This window comes from Falco naumanni, chromosome 2, assembly GCF_017639655.2.
Source record: "Falco naumanni isolate bFalNau1 chromosome 2, bFalNau1.pat, whole genome shotgun sequence".
Taxonomy (NCBI): domain Eukaryota; kingdom Metazoa; phylum Chordata; class Aves; order Falconiformes; family Falconidae; genus Falco; species Falco naumanni.
In genome coordinates, this window is record NC_054055.1 from 56,523,154 (window position 1) to 56,547,476 (window position 24,323).

The window sequence follows — 24,323 nt, forward strand, 5'->3', positions numbered from 1 at the left end:
TATCTACCCAGCTATCAAGAGAGACTGCCAGGCAATTATCTGTTGGAACCAGTTAGTCTCATTACGAATGCGCGAGCTTCTACAATAGTTGACACGTTCTCCAAAAGAAACATTCATTGTCAGATCACCTTCTAGGTCAACATCACTGGGCTCACGGATGGCACCACGTACACAGCAACAAAAGCCAGTCAGCACTTTGCCCAAATGTGCAGCCAGCACTTTTGTCTGAATGAATCTTTCCAGTTCCTTCCTGCAGCCCTGGAAAAAAAAGCAGTCATTGTGCAGGCACGGAGAAAAACCACTAGCGCCTAGCACCTGTGCAAGAGCTCAGAGCGCATTATACTTATTCAAGTTTGCAAATAAGGGCTGCTACTGTGATTCCTGAACAAAAGGAGCTATTAAGATAAGCGAAACTCTTGCTCCCTTTCCTGCCAGCTGAGTAGCATCCTCATCCCCTCCTCCGTACCTCAGGATCCTCCCCACCCCCAGCTGCCTCTGCCTTCCACAGAGGCAGGGGCGAGCTGCTTGGCAGCCCAGGGTTGGAGTTCAACATTTCCTCCCTTCCTGATCTCATTAGCATGAGATTCAGACAGAACTGCTCCATTCAGAGCCCTGGCCTCCGCTTGGTTTGCGGGTCTCCAATTCCTGTTTCTGGCCACTGTGCAACCAAAGAGAAAGCAGGGGGTGAAATTATCTGACACTGCTCCTTTCTGAGGGGAACAATGACTGCTGGTAGTCAAGTAAAATGCCATCAGCTAACGAAGCTCTTATGGGAAGTACACGTTGATATTTTGGTAAAGCTACATTCTCAGGAGTCAGTATTTCTCCTCCCAGAACAACTTTATGGGGCACAGTAGACCAGGAGGTAGATTGCAGCCATCCAAGTTTTGTTTCTTCCTAGCAAGTTGCAAGGAGGTAGAAATGGAGAGAAGGATTGCATAGAGATTACAGTCCTTTAAAATCCAGTCCCTTATAATACGTGAATGTGCCTTTTCCACACTGGAATCAAAAATAATTCACAATTATGTTTTAAAGCATCATTAAAATATTGTTTAAATGTATATATTTATGTAGTATACATATATTTAAAAAAGGATTTACAAATGTCATCTAATAGCCTCTCCTGAAGATTAGTATGTGATAGCATTTCTCCTTGGAGAAAGAAATGAGGAAATAGAGATGTTTGTGAAGGTGTGACTCCCCTTTCTCCCTCCCTGTAAATTAAGTCAGCATCTGGCTTGAATATTCTTACATTCTTGTATTTCCAAGATAACAAAATAGATGATAAAATAGTTATGTGACTAATATGCAGATCCTCTACCCAGCACTGTCTAGTTCCTGGGAGGTAACTGAGCTAATTGCTGGAAAGCCCAGGTTCTGTGCCTGGCAAGTCAAGGTGTTGTGTGTGAGTTTGTCTCCCTCACCTATCTGGACTGCAGATCTGCTTGGGAAAGGGACCTTCTCCTAACATGTGCACACAGCCTGGCATAATCAGCGTAACGAGACTATGCAATGTCATTCTCCATTACATTGCTCTATATGCTGTTAGTGCATGATGTTAATACACTCTGTACACTCTGTGCACTCTGCTAACAGGCTAATGTACTATACTGTGTTATACACAGGACCTAATTTCTGTGTTTACATAGATAAATGTCACTTAGTAAGATCAATGTCTTGACATTCTCATCAGGACAGATCTTAGGCTTGGCAAGTGATTAACGTTGTTCAAGCACTTGACCTTCTTCCTAAAACCATCAGAGATTGATTTATTTTGCTCTGTTACCCAGCCATTGTTCCCTAAATCAAATACAATCACCTTTCTCTACCGATGTATGCATATCAGTCTTTGGCACTTCCTGTGGGTTCCCCTCACTTGCTTCTTCAGTCCTGCTCTCATCTTTGAAATGTTAGGACTGGCATTGGAAAAGTGTGTCAGCTTCTAATTCAGCTTCTCAGAGGAGCAAGTCGCTGGTGAACCGATCCTGTCCTGGAGATGGAGCTTCCAAAAGGAAAATGCATTTGTTCCTTAAAATCATGCTCCCTCTGTTGCTGCCAGTGAACTACAAGTTAGGGCTCTTTTAACTGCACTTCTTTGTAGGACAGCTGTTTAAAGGCTCCTTGAGACCAGAAAATAGTTAAAAGAAAGTTGACACCTTTTAAAACATGTATTGCTGTTGGTATAAATCCCCTCCTTTTACAGAGGGCCTGAACCGCTCCATTAATAGCCGCTGAGGGTGTGAGCGCCCATACCTCTGCCACAGCCCCTCTTTCCACTCTGCAGCTCCTGCTCACATCAAGGTGCAGCTTTTTGCTATTTAAATAGGCTCCACGAGGAACAAGGTAGCTTTCAAGTTTTAAACAGAAAAGCAATCTTCAAAGCAGCCCAGAACCTGCTTCAGGTAGGAATGCGAAGGGATGGAATAAAGAGCGTGGGAGGCATGGTATTATTTTGGAAACAGGGAAATCCCAATTTTATTAACATCTCTGAAGAATCCAAATCCTTTCTGCACCTGGGGTTTTCCCAGGTGGGATGGGGAAATGCAATTTTCCATTTGATAAATACCTGGATATAAGGCCAAACTGAAAAAATTCAGGTAAAACAAAATGTTTCCAGTCCATATACTATCTGCTTATGAAATAGCTGTGCTTCATTCAGGAATCGTGCGCTTCATCCCTACACAGTTTTAGGTTTTGCTTTGTCTTTCCTATGAAAGCATCACACTTTTGTGTTACATAACTTGCTAGCAAAAGATACTGTAAAAATTATTTATAACTTGCAAATTACACAAAAGCATGGGGTCTGGTGCCTGTTGAAGGCTTAAGTGATACCTAGGAGTCTCCTATGGTCACAGTGGAGAGCTCATAGTCTGACCTAGGAATTGCCATCATGTTGTTGCCCCCTTTGTACCATTATATAGGGTAGATGGATCTGATTAGCTGCACCAGGGCTGGTGGGACAGCACTAAGACACACCACCTGGCATTGGAACTTGCATGCAGCTGCAGGTGTTGCCACTGAAGATGGTGGTTCTCCATTTTGCTGCTGCTTCCCAGTGTGCAAAGAGACCCCAAGCAAAAGTGGTTCTGTGTATGTTCATAATGTATTGTAATACAACACCCTAAAGCCCATCTTTCCTCTCAGATAAGGGATTGTAGGCCATAGTGCCTAACTTACCTCAGAGCCTGGGATAGCCCTGCCTGGTCCTTCATGTAGGAGTAAATTAAATAAAAAATTGGAGGGCAAATAGCAGGGACTTCCAGGAACAAAGCTTTTTAGTTGTAGGAGACATTTTGGATGTCACCCTCATACTTACAGCTCATGCCTACAGCACAGACACCATGCATTCCCAGTACCGGGTAAATGAAATAAAGCAATAATAACAAACACATGCATTTCAATTACTACAAGGTTCCCATGCACCAGGCCACAAGCTTAAAAACTCCATCTGTTTATTTAATTGCAGTTTACCAGGATCATGGTAATTAGAGATAAAACAGATCTGTTAGATTATCCAGTTTATTTTACTGCGAGAGTGGTAACTTAATAAGACATATTAACATATTAAATTCATCCTGCCCTAGATCTCAGCCAAAATGCTGAAGAGATAAGATACGTTAGTGCAGTTTGCCTTCATAATAAAATGGTTGATATCTGCTTTATTTTGGCTTGCAATGCTACTGTGAGTCATGTTAAGAAAAGGCTTTTTTTGTCCTTGTTTTACCTGTAATCTGAACCTCACCACATTGTTCAGAACACCTCCTGACCATATTGCTCTGGGGGTAATTAACCACAGCACAGGGCTTTGGATTCCTGATGCAAATAATCTCCCAGAAAGTTACTCTGGATCGAACTGATATTTCCCAGAGCACTTGCAATAGTATTTCATTCTGAGCTACAGGTTGCAGCTGGTCTGTCTCTCACTGTGTGCTGCTAAGTGCTTAGACTGGCACTTTATTATCAGAATAGAACAAATCTAGGCTAATGTGTGTAGTATAAAGAGTCCCAGGGAGCCAGAGCTCCTCATTCTCCAACCATTCTTTCCAGTTTTTCTGCTGTTGCACTCCGGATAATTGCAGTTTAATTGGGTGACATGAAATGAAAACTGTGTCCACATTATCCAGGATTATCTCTTTTTCCTGAAGCCTGCCACCAATTGAAAGGAGCCCATTTATCAGTCCAAAGAGCTGTGCTCAGTTGCTTTTACAAGCTGGGAAGAGTGTGAGAACAGGCTGGAAATGGGAGAAAAGGACTTGACAGCTAAGAAAAATTATTTCAGTTGTTTATCACAAGGAAAGTTTATCTGATTCTTTACAAAATGATATGGAGGCTCAGAGTGTCAAGCCATGAGTAATGAACATTGACCAAGTTTGCTTCCTCAACTTGATGTGCTCAAACACTGCCTCCCTTTTGTGTGGGCACAGATCAACTTTAAAAGCTTCTTTCAGGCAGCATGAATGCACTTCATTTTACCAAAAAGAACTTTGTATTGATAGCTAGGAAAAAGGAAGGTTGTTTAAAAAGGAAGGGTAGACAATCAGGACAAAATGAAGAGCTTTCAGTTTCCATTATGAGCATGTCGCTCTATTCTTCTCAGCTGTTTATACATTCCCAGCACAATAATGCCTCTTTGCAGTAATATGTTTCCCCTTTTACACTATTCATATTGAAAAAAGCCCTCACATCATGACCACAGTAATAAATACTATAGAAATGTGGGTATAATGTCAATTTGCATTCTGTGAGAAGATCAAGGTAAACCTAAAGGCCAAAAGAATATTCCACTAATGCTCATTCATCATTCTACAGTTCCAGGTAACAGAAGGACCTTGTCACTACACCGCATACCCTTTCAATTGCTAGTGCATCTGTGTGAATATTTTAGCCTAATGCACTGATTGTTAAATAGAAAGAGCAGTCTTTGAAATTGTCTACTGCACTCAAATCCCTAGCTGTGCAAGGTCTGGGCAGGAGTGGTTTCTATTCAGAAGGAAATAGAAGGCTTTAGTTCAGTAAGCACACTGTGTGTGAAAGTGACTGAGGATATTAGGAGTTATTAAATTAAAGTTTGCAAAGAAAAAAAAGCTCATGAACTATAAATGGCTACTGTAAATATACTGTAAATACCTCACATAGATGAATGAAACCACAGAAGTTGTCCAGGCACTTCTGATTATAAATCCAGCCGAGAGAAGGGATTTGATTATGCACATACTAATAAATTTCCCTTTTCGATCATTTACGCCTCCTTAAATCATTGGTCAGCTTCATTAACACAACACACTTCTAAACAGAGGCACTCTCGCAAGCACGCACACAGAGGCAGAGCATAGCTGGCAGTCTATCCCCCTTGCTCGCACACTGGCCTGGGTCCTGCTCTATATATCCAAAACATTCACATTGAAGCTGATCCTGAGCCCATGGACTGCGAATGGAAAGACCTTCCTTCACATGAGTGGCCCTGGGATCAGCCCACTCCATGTGTCTGTGTGCTTGGTGCTCTCCAAGAAATAGAAAGAATATCCAGAGTTTGCACTTCCACTTTTTTTAATACTTAATTAACTTAAATGTCATGCTTTGGGTCTTAAGCCAATCTCTAACTATTAGAGGAGAGAATGAGACTTAATGCAAGGGATTTTATTCTGCATTTGCCCGCTGGGGATATGTACATGTGTCTTTGGGGTTTTGAGTGCCTGCTGTTGTCAGAAGTGTGCTGCTGGGCAGGCTGAAGCTTGGGGCAGATCCAGTGTGACAATTTTGGTTTGTTTGTTACTGTGCTAAGTGATGCTGTTATTGGTGTTTAGAAAGGGAGAAATAGGAATACTTCAGCTTGCCACAGTCAAGGGTTTGTAACAGTTAAAATTCTGGTGAGGTGTCCTCTAACCTTAATGTGGTCAATTGTACCATGAAATCTGTGCCTGAATGAACGCTATTCATTTTATGGAAGTCAAACTACTCCATATTCAGCCATAATCCAGCTAAATTCCTCTGTCCCTCTTCCTCTGTCCTCTGGCCTAACCCATTATCCCTTTGGTTTAAACAAAACCTAGAGAAAGCATAATCTATTCTACCTTTTTAGAGGCTAGCTGTGGGAGCAAACCACAAAGAAGCTGGAATTTCATATAGTATATGGAGCAGCTCAGATATTTACTAATCACAGTGTCACAGGGCAAATGTTTTGACAGTTAAGAACATGAAGCACATACCCCTGGGAGAATGTATTTTTAATGTTCATGGATTGCAGTTTGGCAACTTGTGTCAGGTAGAATCCATTTCTGTACTGTCTTGAGCAAATTTTCCAGAAAACATGTATATGCTAAGCATTTAAAAAAACCCAAAAATACACTGCAGAGCCAAATAATTCACTTCTTATTGCAGCATTTAGCCAAATACAGGGAGATGAAACTTGTCTTTATCTATTGAAAATGAACACCTCCCCAGCTGGGGAGAGTGGAGAGCATTTACAAGGCTGGCTAATGGATGTCTCTCAGGCAGCATTCTCTTTTTGTGAACAGCAGATTATAAAAAGTTACTCCCTCATCCTAGTCTGTGACTGGCCACTTTTTTTTTTTTTTAAAGGTCTGTGGGAATTATTTGTCACTCAAAACTATATTATAATTTGTCTTCTCTTTACAGATCCATATTTTCTGTACCTGGGAATCATGGAGGTCACACAATCGTGCCCCAGATCAGGACTCACAGCAATTTTTTTCTGAAACACAAGGAATTAAAAAGAGAAAGCCGAAGCCAACAGAGGAAACAAAGTACAATACTGTCATTAGTGGGTTGTTCCTTACAGGCCAGGGAGGGTTAGGGGCTGCTCAGTCAGAACTGCTGGCTTTTCCATCTTTGTATCTACCAGCCTGCGCCTGACTGTGGAAATGCCATCACAAGGGGGTCATTAACTGTTGCAGCTGACAAGCGTGTAGTGACCCTCCCATTTACACAGCCTTTGGGGGCACATAGGTGACGAATGCTACATCAACAGGAGAGAGCACTAAGCAATCCAGGAACGCGGCCCAAAAGCCAACATGCTGCTTTAATACAAATGGTATGTGAAGCCCCATGACTCCTGTGTGTGATGATGCAGACAGGATGTTTGCACTGCTGCAGTGAATTTTTGTTAGCTTTTTTTTTTCTATTCAAGGTGTGTAGGCTGTCATATGACCAGTGATGGGAATGTACTTTGTCTTTTATATATGTTTCACTAGCAGCCAGGCCAGCTATATGTCATCGTGTTTCTTTCACATGTTTTCAGTACAAATATGACAGGAAAATTTTACAGTTATAAAAAGGAGTGCGAAAAGTCTATATGCCCAAATTAAAGGTGACCTGCAGCTATTTGTAAGTATGCCCTAATACATTCCCCATGCTCATTATTCTGTGAAGGAATTCCATATAATTTGATACAAACCATTTTAATAAAAAACGAGGTTGGCCCATTCACTCCACTTCTCTTTGATAAGATATCTGAAATGAAGGGAAAACAATAGTACAGTGGAGGACAGGTGGCAAGATAATTATAGGGAGACACCTATTTCAGCTTTGTGAATGGAAGTGTTACAGGTTTTGCTAGCTCAGACTATGTCTTTTAGTCAGAATTTCCCTAAGTTTCTGTTTTACTGGGGATAGTGATGCTTAAGAATGTTAAAATCTTTCTCGCATGTTTCTGCATCTTGACAAAATCCATGTGTATTTATGTAGAGTCCTTTAACGCCATAATTTCACTTACAGAGCTTGGGAGAACGCAGTATTATCCAGGACAACCCCCCCAATGAGAGAGAAAGGTAAGTGGATTGTTGTGTTGCCAATCCACATATTTGTAAATGATGAAACATGTTTCTTGATACAGAAAAAAACGATAAGCATATTTCATCAAGTGTCCTGGTTTCAGCTGGGATAGAGTTAATTTTCTTCTTAGTGGCTAGTACAGTGCTGTGTTTTGGCTCTGATGCGAGAACAATGTTGATAGCACACTGATGGTTTTAGTTGGTGCTGGGTGATGTTTATACTAAGTCAAGGACTTTGCAGTTCCTTGAGCCCTGCCAGCGAGAGGGCTGGAGGGGCATGGGACATTGGGAGGGGACACAGCCAGGACAGGTGACCCAAGCTAGCCAAAGAGGTATGCCATACCATATGATGTTGTGGTGAGTATGTAAACTGGGGGAAGAAGAAAGAAGGGGAGGACATTTGGCATTATAGCGTAACCGTTAGGTGTGATGGAGCCCAGCTTTCCTGGGGATGGCCGAACACCTGCCTGCCCGTGGGCAGTGGTGAGTGAATTCCTTGCTTTGCTTTGCTTGCACGTGCAGCTTTTGCTTTACCTGTTAAATTGTTCTTACCTCAACCCTTCAGTTTTACATTCTTTTCCAGTTCTCTTCCCTATCCCTCTGGGTGAGGGGGAGTGAGCAAGCGGCTGTGTGGGGCTTGGTTGCCGGACAGGCTTAAACCACAAAATCTAGTCTTTCATTTTGAATAACTAATGTCTGTAAAATGTTTTATTAGAAGGGTAGCTGCACTACCCTCTGCTTTGCTGAGCTGTCTATATTTTCAGCTGAGTTATCTTTGCCTTTTAGTTCAAGGTGCTGCTACTGAGAAACAGAAAAAGACATAATTCACCACTTTGCATAATTTCTATAACTTTGCTTTGACTGTACCTCAAGTCCATGGCCTGTATTTATGTATATTCAGGATTTTCATTAGAGTTTTGAAGGTCACTCACTAAGGAGGTGTGAAATGACAGGACTGCACTTAAGAGACAGTATTCTAATTTCCACTTATATGAAGGGCTGCGTCAATTTTTAAAATAATTAGTAAGCTGAGTCAAGTGTGGATTAAGGAAATCACAGTAAGGACAGAATATTTATCTATAACATCTACAGGTCTCTAATAAGACACAAACTTTTCTTGTAAGTTATCCTGACTTTCACATGGTGTAAAGCAGCTGACTCTTCAGTTTCAGAAACATTTGGTGATGATGCAGCAGGTGTGACGTTTCATAAGGCATCTCATCTGCCTTCATAGCTGGCTTTTCAGTAAACTGCATGCAAACTCCCTTCAGCTAAATTATTGGTGTTTCATGGGACCTGGTAATGGAGGCATATCCAGGAGCAAGGCAGTTAAAATACGGCAAAAAAAGAGCTTCTACAGGAGCCACAGTTGCAAATCCCACTTTTGTAGCAAAACTCTGTACAAGAAAGACTTGCAGTTGATTTAAGCTACAGGTTTTCTAGATCTTTAGGTTGGCTGTGGATTCTGATACCAACTCACCCACCAAAAGTGTCAAGTAAGCCAAGGTACTTCCAGCAGTGAGGGAAAAAAATGTATCTGTAACACCTTGTTTTAAACGTACTGTTTTAGGCATAGCAATCATGAAAATTCAATTTCACACAGCCAGAGAATCATTAGTAGGAAAAGTGAAGCTGCTCTCATATAAGGATCTAGAAGAGACTGGCTTCATTAGCTGCTTATAATAAGATGTGATTGATCTCCACTGTTGATGTTTACCCTTCTGACATATCTACAGAGCAGAGTTGCTTTGCCTAAAGAGAACGTTGGCAAAAGAACAAATAGATATAAACTGTCCATAGGTAAACTTTGCCTCAGAAAGGGGGTTCTCTGCTGTCAGAAGACAGAGGGTTTGGATCTACCTTTTATCTACAAGAGGATGGGCAAAAAGCTAACAGCATTTGAGATGGAGCTCTGTCAGCTTATTAAATAGATTATGTGACCTGTGTGTTTGCAATAGCAGATGACTGAACTGAATGACAGGTCCATAGCTGTCCTATATTCCTGTATTTGTTATCACCTTCCTTGTTCCTGTTTTCTGTTTTATTTCTTTGCCTTTTTATCACTCTTGCTTGTAAGAAGGCAGGCAATTTAAAGGAGAAACAAGGAAATGCTGATGGATGATACATGATGTTGTCAGTGCCCAGGGATCTGAGTAAACATCCAGCAACGTACTGCAGTAACCCATGGCATTGCAAGTATCTAGACAGTGTTAGATCAATGGGAGGTACTTTTGGTGTCCCCCTTTTCTGTCATTTGTAACGGCACAGAACGTGTCTGTGACGTGAGAGGGCAAGAAGATGTGTCCCTATCTAGATTCAGTCAGCTGTCTTCATCATGGGCAGTAAGAGCTCAAGACAACGGAGGCATCACCTGAACCAGTTCACCAGGAGAGCTAAAACAATCAATTTGCCACTTAACTTTTATACTCTAGACACCTATTGAATAGGAATTGCACTGAAGTCAACAATCCTTTAACAAATAGCCCCACAAACCACAAATCTTATAGTATCTCATTTATGTGTACATGCCAGAGTTGTCATACTTGCTTCAAACCATGAAATCCATAAATCAGGATTTGAAAAGGCATACATTATGGTTGGTTTCAGATAACAATATTATGAGTTACAGATGAAAGGGGACAGGTTGGCCAAACATCAATCCAATCCCAAACTGGTCTCTGTTTCTCTCTCTCTCTCTCTCTCTCTCTCTCAAAAAAAGAACGCATTTATCCCTTTTCATCCAATTTCACATATTTCACATTTTAAAATAAGATTTTAAAGCAATCTTCTTTACAATTCTACGTGTAGAAGGTAGCCCTGCTCATTCCCTTCATCTCAACTAACTACAGCTAAAGTGAAATTCAGCTCCAGATCATGGGAATTCAAATTTAAAGTCTACAGTGTCATGTCTACTGTAAGCTGGGTGTTTCAGGTCTCCATTGTAGACAAAGGAGATCATAATTGAGATGTCACTGCAGAGACATAAATGTCTAGTATCCTTTGAACCTGCGGTGCGGTATTTGAGATATCTTCATAGTGCTGGCAGATATGACTAGGATTACTGGATACTGGGAGAGGCAGCTGAATGGAGGCTCATCCAATTGCCTAAATTTAGGCAGCTGAATCCCACCTCTAGTCAGTACAGACAGTGGTGTCTGCATGATTCCTTGTTGCATCCTGATGGTATCATGCTGAGAGATGCCTTCCATTTCTGTGGGTTCAGCCACCACTCCTCTCTTTTCAGTCCCCTGTGCTTCCCCATGCTACTGAAACTCTACCCTATATTGCACAGCAATTCACAGTTTACATGACCAACCCCCACCTGTAATCTTTTTACCCACTACACTACTTGCTCCTTTTTTGTTAAAAATGCCTCCCTCTGTTTATTTGGACACAGAACCATAGAGACATCCTTCATTTTCCCTCTCTGCTTCCTGCCATACCTCTACTGTCTCCATGTTCAATTGTTTCTCTTTTCAACAATGCACTTAAAGATTTCTTCCGATAACCAAGGTATTTATCCACAGTCTTAAAATCCCTCATAATTTCTGCATTATTCTTTGACATCTACATTACACCTTCCAGTTCTATCTGAGCATTGCTGCTGTCAAAAAGAAAAAAAAAAGCCTTCTCCTTGGACAGATCATTTCATGCCCTTCACCAGGTCTTTTTCTTTGGCCCCAGCTTCTAACAAAACTATGTGGAAACTTTTCATGCTGACCTTCCTGTATCTCAGGCTATTTTTTTCCCTGCCATATTCCTCTTCATGCTCTTCATCCCACCAATACCAGCCTTGATACTCCCTTTATTGTTTTCTTTCACACACATCACTGTGTTTCTTACCAGGTAGTGTTTGTAGTGCCCTTCTACCCCTCTCCTCCATCAAGTGTGTCCTCAAAATCCATTCTTGTGAAACACCCATAAACATTATGTCACACTGAAAATGTTCACTGTCCTTGTGCTGCATCCTGGATGTTGACAGACAAGATTAGCTGCTTGCCATACATAAGACTGGGCTGGCCATGAGGAATGAGATCCGATAGGAAGCAGGCTCAGAGTCAGAAAATAGGGCAATAGCGTGGACAAGTCTAACAATTTTTAGCGAAACCCATGAAATGCTTCATATTCTGAAATCTGCTGCAATATAGTCTCCTACTGGGTAGTACAAGGGCTGGCACTGGCTCATTACCACCCACCTTAGCCCTCAGGGATCACCCCTTTCTTGGGATGGTATGATGCTCTATGTCTTTTTCACCACTAAGCCATTTCAGTGTTCTGACAGAGAAAACATACAATGACAGTTATTTAAACCATATTGAGATTGTATTAAAAGCCATTTAAAGTTGGATTTGTGATGGAGCTTTTACAGGGTGGCAGTGACATCTCTGCCATAGGTTACACATCAGACAACATGCATTAATGTTATTGAGAAATCTGCTAACAGTATTCATAATAATTAGCTGGTTTTAACAGCAATTTCTTAGCCTGCAAACTCATCAGGACAGGGATTGCATTAGTCTCCACAAACTTACCTAGATGAGGTGTTGTAGTTTAAGCCCAGCCAGCAACTAAACTCCACAACGCCGCTCGCTCACTTGCCCCTGGAGGGAAGGGGGAGAGAATCAGAAGGGTAAAAGTGAGAAAACTCATGGGTTTCGATGGATACAGAGGCAAAAGTAATGCACACAAGCAAAGCAAAACAAGGCATTCATTCACCACTTCCCACCGGCAGGCAAGCAAGGCTCCATTATGATCAATGGTTACTTGGGAAGACAAACATCATCACTCTGAATGTCCCCTCGTCCTTCTTCTTGCCCCCAGCTTTATATGCTGAGCGTGATGCCATATGGTATGGGATGTCCCTTTGGTCAGTTGGGGTCAGCTGTCCCGGCTGTGCCCCCTCCCAGCTTCTTATGGCCCCCCAGCCTGCTCACTGGTGGGGTGCGGTGAGCAGAAAAGGCCCTGGCTCTGTGTCAGCACTGCTCGGCAGTAACAAAAACATCCCTGTGTTATCAGCACTGTTTCCAGCACAAATCCAAAGCATAGCCCCATACTAGCTACTGTGAAGAAAACTATTCCAGCCAAAACCAGCACATGAGGCCAAAAGATGCATTTTTTTAAAGTGTTAGAGCAAAACGATTTAACTCACATTTAAAAGCTCAAATGGACTGGGCAAGTAATAATTTAGCATTGTGGCTACTACAAATGAGTCTTGTACTCCACCTTTTCTTACTTTTAATATTTATGACAGTACTACCTGTCTTTCACTCTGGGCTTGTTAACACAGTGTCATCTCGGGAAGCAGCTCCAGATTACTGACTACAGTTTAGGAACATCGGAAGAACAGGCTGTTCCCAGTCTGTGCTTCCCCAGTTATGTGCTGCACGTGCTGGAACAGGACTTTGGCAGCGCAGGAGAATAGGTAGGTAGTGGAAGCATCCGTAAGCCTGCAGTTTGTTTCTGCCTCAGTTATGGAGGCTTTCTAGTACTCTGAAGCATAACTAGTGTTGGTTGCTTCTCTTGAGTTTGCAGCATAGAAATCCATATTATAGCACACTGCTTACTTAAGCCTCTACACTGCCATTACTGCCCAGAGACCACCTTGCTGAAAAAAACATGAAGAGTACCAAGCAACTTAAGGAATTCCACTCTCCCTTCCAGACTTTGCCTCTGGTTGGAGGATAACGCTTAGGGAATACCACATCTCACCTGTCCTCTGCTGGGCACCCGCTGTTGCCCTGCTTGGGCTTGCCTGCGTGTGTTTGGGCTAGTGTATTTCAAGGGGGGAAAGAACAGTCCGCAAAGCCCTCCCCTCTGTGTGTTAGGGTTCCTTAGTTGCGCAGCAGGTATCTGTGGGGTTATCCTGGGAAACAAGAGGCACAAGAACTTCTGCCACAAGCATTGCTTCACGTTTCATAAAACTGTTTTGCTCCTTCTTAAGAAGTGGCTCTTTTTTCCCCCCACATCTGATTGCTATTCCACATCTTCATGACTCTCAAAATCCTTTGACTTTCAGCTGAAGCTTAGCAAGGATCGGTTCAAACCCATTTATTCTTGTGCCAACTTTGTCCTTCAAATTGCTCTTCTCTCGCCTTGTGCATTACTCCCCTGATGTACAGAGAGCAGCTGCATCCCACTTCAGCTTTGTTTTGCTGGGCCAAGCAAGACAAGGGCTTGTAATATCTTCTTTTAAAAGAGGATCTCTGGTTTTCCAGTCATCTGAGGAGCCCTCCTCCATACTTGTTCCTGCCTGCTGGTGCCCCCCTCTCCCCAGCCCCTCTGCCCACAGTCCAGGCCACCAGAAGATCCACTGCTTTCATGGCAGCGATGGCAGCAGCTGCAGCATCATGGGCTTGTTTGTCATGATTTGGCACCTCTTTCTTCACTCTTTTACTGTTCTGGCTTTAGTATTTCCCTGCATTCACTGACAATACCTTGGCTGGTGCCTTTGAGCTTTTTTCTTGGATATTGTGGCTTTTTTCCCCCGTGTTTTTTCTTGGCTGCTTCACAACTGGCAGCTCAGTTGTGAAGCTCTGACCCGCTGACACACCCAAGTCTTTCCCCTCCTCACTTTCTTCCAAATGGGAATCTCCAAGCTGGCAGCAGAAATTCCTGTGAATAACTCCCCCAGCTCCCGCCATTGCATTTTCTATTGCATTTTTCATCAGAGTTCTGCACCAAGCCACCTATTTTGTTTTGCAGGATATTCCAGTCAGCCCTGAGTCTTAATGATGTTGCCTAATGAGGCCAGCAGTTAGCTTCTGATGGCGCTGAGCTAATGTAATTTCTGCAACAATTTATTTCCTTCGGGATTAATCTTTTCTGCATTTTGCGCTGCTGAGTGCATGTGGCAGCCTGGACCCCCCCTAGGAAGAAGGGAGGGAGGTGAGGAAGAAGTATGTCACCCTTCCTTGAAGATCCATCTGCACCCCAGGGCAGGTGTTTCCTCTTCCTCTAGGTCCTAGGGTTCACAGAGCTGAAAGCTCAGTCCTGGATTTAAAGGAAAGCAAAAGCAAACAACTTCCCAGGACCACTGCTGCGTTCCCGCTTTTTCCATAAGAGGGTAGGAGAGGCTTTAGTATATAAAGCTACGAGTAGATGCAGATGGCCAGATTCTCTGGGTTAGCAGTGAATTACAAGGTGGCTTTTCATTCTCTTGATGCTTCTGTTGGATATTGCAGTGAGACTGAACCTCTGCAGATCCCTCTGCAATTAATCTATATCATGTTGCAACTCCAAATACTTTATTAGCAACTGATAATGACCTCTCAACCAGCCCTTGGACTCAGCCAAGGGTAGCAGTAATGAAGAGGGCTGATACAAAACTGCTCATTTATATGAGCTGAGTGACACAGAGGGACTGCAGCGTTTGGGTTCTCAGCGGCTGTGACATTGCCATCACACTGAACTAAAGCGCTTTAATTTTCATCGAGGGATCAGATGACTACTCATCAGCCATGGCCATTTGTAGCTGTAAGTATCCAAAATGTTGGCCATGAGAGGGAAGGACAAGTGTTAAAATACAGCCAGTGACCCTCTCGGTAAAATAACATTGAGCTCAATGCATGTAAGACATGCAGAGTATATTTCTGATGTATGTGATATTCATTTTAATTATATTTCTAAAACTCTGACCATCTGGGTCCAGATCTTGGCTTAAATGAGAATCAGAAATGAATTTGGCAGTGCCCACCTCCTGCTTTCACATCACGAGAACCGCTCTGCATTTTGTGCATGCCAAAATATACATCAGGGTCTGGGAGCCAGTGAGGACCACCCCAGGGAAGCACAGCCAGTCGGAAACAGCACAGATTTTGTAGGCAGGTCTGCATATGTGAGCCCGTAAGGTGTTGTCTTACCTGGACTTCCTAACCATCCACAAGCAGCAGATTCAGACACCAAAATCTTAACAGAAGAGGATGTGAAATCACAGCTCACCACCAGCAGAAGTACTCTGTGAGATGTTGCTGTTGTTGGGGCTCTGAGAGCACCCATGGGATGGAGGTCCCCTGGGACGCTCACCCACCTCCCTGCCCATGGGCACCTGAGCTCACTGCTGGGGCACAGGAGGAGTGGAGCTGCCCCATGAAGGGAGGATGAGGAGCAGGATGCTGCAGACACCCCACAGCCAGACATTTGCCAGTTGGCAGGGGAATGGGGGTCCTCTCAGGAACGGTAAAACCTAGTGGTGCTCGTGGTAACCTAATTAATATGAACTTCTAATTTCTCAATGTAACATTTAATTTGGTCTACCAAATTAGTTTCAAGGTGCCTGATGTGAATAGCTTCCAGATAGGACCAATTTTTGGAGGACAGAAGCCTAGCACGTCCCCAGATTGATCCTGTGTCTCCTCAGCCTCCAGCCACTCCTGAAAACCTTCGCCAGGACATTTGTCTTCATTCATCTGAAGTATTAAAATACTTCAGTACTCACTGTATGCTTCACTGTAAACACAGGGCAAGCTCCAATTAGCCTGGAAAAACAGAAGCAGTGGCAAGATAACGACCACAGACATAATGACAACTGGTGTAGAAATAACCATCCTGTTAAATAAGTAACTCAGCGTATGCCACTCGCTGCCAAAGAAGCAACAGACCATCGCCTTGTTTGAAATCATTGCAGGGGCTGTTAGGCTGTCGCTTCCCTTTCCACCCTTGCTGGCTGCCGGAATGAGTGAGAGGGTAATGGAAGAGGCAGTCCTCTGGGAAGAGCAGCTCCCCTCCCCCTGATACACACTCCAGAGGCTTTCCCGAACCCCCTTGGAAGGATAGGTACAAATCAAAGACAAGCTTTTCCTCAGCTGTAACCAGGCCCTGGGGATTGTTGTAAGTGCTGCAAAATCTCTTTTGCTGGCCTAAATAAAGACAAAATACATAGAAAATTAGTGCAAGAGCAGGATGCTGGGAGACAGCCGGCACGACACGGGAAAAAACACAACAGGAAAATTTAACGTGGCGGTCTGGATTGCCATGCTACTTAAGTGCAGGAATTTTTCCATAATAGATTTCAAACTTAGGAAAACCTAGCATTCCCAAAGGTGTCTTACCTTCCCCTTTTCTTGTGTAGAAAGAAGAATAGTTTGCCAGAATCAGGGACAATTTCTGAGATCCTTTTTCAGACTTATTCCCACCGAAACAGAAGTCCCATTTTCCCTGAGCGAAGGCTGCTGGGTCCAGATGCTTGGACTCTTACCTCCCATTCCCACGCAGACATAACCAATTGACACAAAACAGCTCCCAGAATGATCATTTTCAAATCTGGTCTAAACTTCCCATCAATATTAACTCAAAACAATGCATGCATCGCAGTAAGAAAACAAACAAACAAACAAACAAGCATGATATTGCTTTATTAACTGAAATAAAAGGTTGGAGAAAGAATTAAGATAAAGAAACAGCAAAAGCAGAAAATGTATCTCCTATGCTTAGGGAGTCATTCAACCTATAAATGGTCTGCAGGAGTCTCTTAAAATACATTTTTCCAATCTATTTGAGCTACCAGAACATGTACGTCATGCAACTCCGCATTGTTGCTACAGGCACTTAAATACTGAGCTGTCTTCTGCTTACCCTGATACTGCTCCCATTGTGTTGCCCCGTGTAAGAGCCCTGCCTCCTCAGTCCTGCTTCCATACGGACAAGCTTTACGTTGCCGGTCCATTCAGCAAGACTGGGGGAACTGGGGTGTCATTAGGTCTCTGGTTTTCCCCCTGTAAGACTGAAAGAGCAACTATTCACTATTTCTTTTTGACATTGCCCAGGGCCAGGAGGAGAGGAGCTTCATTTGTGAAACACTGAGCAATGTAATTTCATATCAGAGCCACCAAAATGCTTCTCCTCAGCTTTACGATGACAAGCTATCTTTATGGAACCAAGTGCTTGGTGCAGCACCCCCATATGCCTACACAGCATGCTCCCGTCATTGTGGCTCTGTCCAAAGGAAAGTGAATTACTGCTGTAAAACCAAAGTTGCATTACAAATTGTTTCGTTGCAACCAGTTGTTCTCATGAAACTTGGCTCTTGTATTTTGTTACAGGTGATTGCTGTGATCTTCAGAAAACAAGGTGGGAAAAAAGGTTTGCAGGGTAGCGGGCTGATCCGATGCCCTCTGCAATGGGTGGAAGGATCCGAATTCTTTTCAGTGGGACTGGGATAAAATTGACTTTGACAAAGAGATCCATCAAGACCCAATTTTCTCTCTTTCCAACCAGGGAGTAAAATTAAAGGCATATAAATAAACCCATAACTCAGCCCACTGTCTTGCAGATGTTAATTTCCTCAACACTTGTACAGGAAGCTAAAACATGCTGAAGTTAAATGGATATTTTTGGCATGACTTAATTCTAATCTTTCAGGTATCATAAAAGCCAGCCAGGAAACATATATGTCAGAGAAACCCGCGCATCACCCCCCGAACTATGCTGGGACAAATGTGGCACTGCCCCAGCACAGCCTTTGCACGGGAGCCGAGTGGGAGTGAATTGCTGGCTGTCACCAGGCAAGCATGACAGCAAAGGATTGCATGGCGTATTTGGGGATTCCTGGACAGTGCCTGCATGACCACCTGGTACATATTGCAAACCACTTCAGGAGGCTCCTTCCGAAGGCTGTTGACTGGGGCAGGAGCCATATTCTCTCAGCTTAGGAGACTGGATGTGAATGTGGGGGTCTCTGAAACCTTCAGGACCATGGTCTCTAAGGGGTTACAGCTAAAATGTCTGTAGAAAATCAGCTTTAAAATGTTATACAACAAAACATGTTATTGCTGGTATTTGAGTCAGGCTTGATAATGCATTTCAGGCTAAAATATTTCTTTGATTGTCACAGAAATATGTAGAGAGCCAAGTGTTTGCTTTCAGTGTGCAGAATATATTTGGTTGCATTTCATTACCAGAGGCTAATTGTCTGAGAAACAGTTTTCACATCCAGAATTCCTGATATGATGGAAAGAAAAAAAAAAAAAACAACGGGCTACTAGGAACCAAGAAGCCTTATGTTGCTGATTATTTGTGAAAGGATTAGTAGGGGCAGCGAGTATTTAGGCACTTTTTGAAAGAATTGTAGGTTAGTTCTTGGACTGATGTGGGTGCCCAGCAATCCTACCTAATGCTGAAGTTAAAGCACCACGTGTGTACTGGCTGTTTGTTTATAAATACCTCAATAGCTGTTTTCAGTAAAATATGGAAATTCCTTCATTCTGTAGCCGTTCTCTGTTAGATCATTAAACATGTCAATACTGCTGAACAATCAAACAGGGGAAAAAATTGTTTAATCTGCTTATGCTGGAGTGCTTATTTATTACAATCATTCATCAACAAGACCTGGAAAAAAAGGGGTTTGATTATATCCATTGGTTAAATACCGTGTGGTACACAAATGTGGCAAACACAAGAAAAGATGGGCATTCTGCCTGATAAAGAATTACACTGGAAGTGAAAGGCTGACCTACAGTCAGCAAATGTTAATCATTTTTACACCAAAGTGAGTGTAACGTTTCTATAGGGAAATTACTTCAATCTGGTCAGTGCAAGGAGCAGTTTGTATAATCGGATTGCAAATAAGGTTTGATCACATTCCAGCTTAATCTACTCTCTGAGCACCATTTACAGCACTAAATCAAACACTGGGAAGCTGCAGGTGCTGCTTTACAGTCATTACACCCAAGGGGCAGGGACTTGGTAATAAACAGCAAATAAATTGAAGCACTGACTTGCCTGCTACGGGGCATTTCTAATTATCCTCTAGTTTAGCTGGAAATTGTCATGCTCTCATCACAGCCTATTTTAACTGCTGCTGAATAAGTGTGACACTTTTAGACTGAATTAACTGAGAATATGAAGAAATGCCGCTTTTTTTTTTTTTTTTTAATGTTGGATCACAAGTACTTGCTAAGATCCAAGAAGGACATTCTGTTTTCATGTCCGCATGCTGGAAATAGAAACATAACAACTATAAGCCTTTAATTGTGGGCTGAAGACCTACCAAAATGAACAGCACTTGTCATGATAGCTCATGCATATTACTAAATAGGCTGATAAGTAGGGCTGCAGCCTCCCGTGCTGTAGTTGATCCAGGATTGCTGGTGGTGGTGTTTCCCAGAAAGGTTGATTTTTAGAATGAATGGCAATTAGCAAAGCTAAACAGCACACTGCTGTTGTGATATATTTAATAAGTTTAAGGAGAAGGGAGGAAGATAAGACCCTTAGCTTCTGAAAAAAAAAAAAAAAAAAAAGTTGTTAAGAAATGTGCAGATAATTGCAGTGATTAAAACCCGCAAATATCTTAGCCATTTGTGATACCTCCAGATCCTCCCACCCAGGTTTCATTCTAGTAACTTGTCAACACAAGTAATATTCAGGAGGAATGTTGTTATAAAAAGACATCTCTGCTGGGAAGTACAGTACTGTAGCAACAAAGGTATGCAATACTCCTTGATGAGAGGTGATGTGCTGATCATTTTCAGTACTTTTAATAGGATGTGTGATGTGCAGGTAGCCTGACAGTGCAGTTACGAAGCTGCCATATAGCTAAACGCAAACTAAATGGCTTTCTGTGGAGGTGGGGGCATATAACAGTGCTGATGCTAGGAAGCTTTCTAGCTTTTCCAGCTAGAAAGAAGGTAGTTGTAGCTCTAGAAAGAAGGTAGTTGTAGCTAGCTAAGACATGTATATTTCTATTTTAAAAAGATGTAATTGTGTAAATTTCTAAATTGGATTGAAATCCCAGTTTGTGATCGTATTTTTACCCAGATGCAAAGCTTTTTATTAATATACTGTGAAATAAGATTCATAACCTTTAGGTAAATTGTTCCCCCTAATATCCCTAAAGTAGTATTTAACAGGTAATAATAATGAATACAATTGGATCACAGCTCTGCAAATATCCTTTTTCCACTTGCTAATGAACAAGAGACAACAGAATAATCCTTGAGTTTGCATCTTTTAGGACTTCAAACAATTAATAGCTTAAATGATTTATGACAGGAAAAATGTGTAACTGCCAGTTTTACAGATCTCAGTGGTTCTCCTTTCAAGGGGGACTACAGAGGAGATGGCACTGCAGAGTGCAGCATAGCTTCTGTCACCCAAATTGCAAATAATCTCAGCTCACTGACCTCAACTTCTAGGCTCCAAGGAGCAAATAAGGACTGCATGACCGCTGGGCCACAGTATTTATTTCAGCAGTGGGTAAATAGATCTTTTCTGCTGGATAAACTCAGTTGCAGACTGGAATGATGGTGGAGCAGAGACTGCCTTGAGTGCCCACTGAAATGCTGTTGGAAGTTTCTAAATCAAACAGAGGAGCAGGGGCTGGACTTCTTGGGAAGTGTCTGCTTTGAGCTGTTTTATGGGAAGAATAGACTAGAACAGAGCTCAGAAGATTAAAAAAAAATATATTAAAGGCCCAGAAAGATTGAGATCTCTGTCTCTGTTTGAGTCCAGTCATTTTCCAATTTCCAATTAGGCTTCAAATCTGCATATTTATCTGTAGATGTTATCACAGGGCACAAAGTATTCTCCCACCCTTAGTACTTGAGTTTTCCCCCCCAGATAGTTACTGTTATTTCCAGTGGCCACAACCAGGACCACTCAACATTAGCTGGCAACTTTATTTTATTTTTTTCTTATAGAAATGCAAAGAATGTTCCTTTGTTACATGTTGATTTGGTATGGTATCTGCATTTGAAGTGCCTCCATGTTGTAGATGAGCTATGCTTTTCACATTATGTTCTTTCTTTTGGTTTTCAGGCAAATTAATTAACATGATACAGAAAAGGGAGAATACAAATGCTGAAGCCCTCACTTTAAGCCCTCATACTCTTTTGTTCTCCATTATTGCACCAAATTATTTAATTGGGTCTCTCTGATTGTGCACAGACACAGAAAAGAACACAGTCTATTGTGAGAAGCCCTACAACCATAATGCAGTATCAAATTCAATTCCCATCAAAAGTGCTTGCTGCTAAAAGCCTGTACTGTGGCTGCAGATTAATGAAGATCTGCATTGAGCAAAGTGGTGGTCGTAGAGACATTATTTTTCTCCAATAGAAGGCCTATTCTTGAAGAACAATAAAAGCATAGAAAAGCGTTAGTCTGCTTATGGATGGAAATAAATCAAAATGAATAAGAGGGTTGATGGAAATAGTCTGAAAGCAGTAGAGTGGAATTCTGAAAATACTGTTTTTGTTTTGTAAGGATTTTTTTTCCCATAGTCTCTCAAGAATGCTGCTTGATGGAGGCTCAAAAGCCTTGGAGTGAAGGACAAATTTGAAAAATCAGAAACTAATTGCAGAAAATCAGCATTTCACAAATGCATTTTTTTCTGCAGAAATGTTGCACAGAATCCAGACTCAAAATAAGATGAAAATGTAAAAAAGGAGGAAAATCAGTCATATTAACTAATACACAAGTCTGATCCAAAGAACAATCAACAGCTCTGAAACAGCATTCAGTCACCTTCAGATGAACTCTCCTTTTTTCCTTCCTCTTGCCATGGTTTTGCACATGGTTTTTCTTTTTTCCTCTTCTTTCAGAATCAAAATTAACTTTGTGCTTGTTTGTGTCAACTATTAGGGCCAAATCCCAATGTATTTACCAGCAATCAGAACATGGCCATCAACTGCAGCTGGACAAGCATGTGGCCATAATACTAAGCAATTTCTTTTTAGAGCCACACGGGTGCTCCGTTCATACCTACAGGTGGTATCATTTTGGCAATGCTCAGTGCTGGATGGGTTTGAACAATGAGCAGAGTACTTGGGTAAAGCAAACAGGCAACATTGTGGTCAGTGACGGAAAGTCAGTCACTGTCAGGCTGTGCAGAGAGGAGGGCACCCACACTCACATCGCCTAAGGTCACCCACCAAGTGGAGACGGCCAGGCTACGATGCTGAACAGGTTGAATCTCCTCTCTGGAAGTCTCTCCTCCTCCCCACTGACTGCATAAAAAAGCCGCAGCATTTAGATTCCTGACTTGGGTGAACTGTTGGGTGCCTAAAATGAGGTCAGATGGACTTGAAACAGAGATACCCATTTGGAGTACTTAACCTCAGTCCTTCTTTGCGCTCTCAGCATCAGCATCCCAACTGTACATACAATCACTGGTAACAGAGACCGAGTGCCTGATTTACGTCAGTTTACTGAAGAAGTGGTTTCACCTCTGCACTGAGGATACAGATTTAGAAATAAGAAATTCAAAAGGAGGTTCAGGACAATAGGTGCTTTATTATCATCATGTTAGGCTACTTTTTGCCAGGTCTTTCAAGTCCATGTCACCCACAGACCTGAAACCCTTCTTTGAAAAAAGCATCCATGCTTCAAAGAAGTCTTAGTGAGAAAGCCAGAGCAGTAACAAATCTTTCCAGAGCTGGAGCAGCTGGTGGGTGATTCTGTGCATTGCCATGATTCAGAGGCCTACACTGGCTTGTCTTCTGTGATTAACTACCCTGTGTTGAAGGATATTGGCCTGCTATTCAACCCATTAATTTATACAGGATAAAACAGAGCTTGGTGTAGCCATTGAGCGAGAAGAGATGCAGGTTCTTCTGAACTGGTGTTCAAAAGTGTGTCCTGAACCCACCTTATCAACTTAAAGTTCCAGCAGTCACCTAAGGTTTACATCGCTGTTTGCTATGAGTGTACTGACAGTGGAAACAAAGTGGAGATGTGCTTCCTGATCTGTTTTACCCTGGATTAAGTCACATGAAGCAGCTTTGAATCACACTTCAGAATAGTTTGACTTTAGACTAAGCTCTGCTTTTTCTCATTATTTATTAGTATCTCTCAATCTGAACTTTATGTCAATGAGAAGATCTTCCAGAACAAGTCCAGAGCTGTTTTTCTCTGGTGTCACATCATAGTGCAACTAAACTTAAAAAATGGCTTCATTTTTGAAAGGTCTGAGCCCCAACACCTTATACCCTTTAAGGAAAGTTGCCCCTGTGCGTCCAGACCTGATTGCTCTGATTTGTAGGGTTCTTTGAAGAGGAGGCTTGGAGGCACTGGAGATGTTGAGTGGGTCCAAAGACAGGAGTACAGAAATGAATGCCAGAGGCTGGGACCACACAAGAGAATGATCTGGGTCTGGGCAGCTGTAGTGTTATTGTACATCTGTGCAGGACGTGGACCTTAACTAGACGGCTTAAAATACTGCATCATGTTTACATTGGCCTGGATCTGTTGTGTGCAGTCTTCAGTTCTTTGCACAGACTTAAGAGCTGCTAAATATTTATGTTAAATTTTCCTGGTTTCATGTGGAATAGAGTTAATTTTTTTCTTAGTGGCTGGTGCAGTGCTGCGTTTTGGATTTTGTATGGAAGTGAAGTTGATAACATGTGGATGTTTTAGTTGTTGCTGGGTGGCGCTTGCTTTAAATTGGGGACTTTTCAGCTTTCCCGTGCTCTGCCAGTGAACAGGGGCACAAGAAGCTGGGGCAGTGTGTGGCCCAGACAGCTGACCCAAACTAGCCAAAGGGGTAGTAGCATGACATTCTACCATAGCATGTCATGCTCAGTATATAAAGCTGGGAGAAGA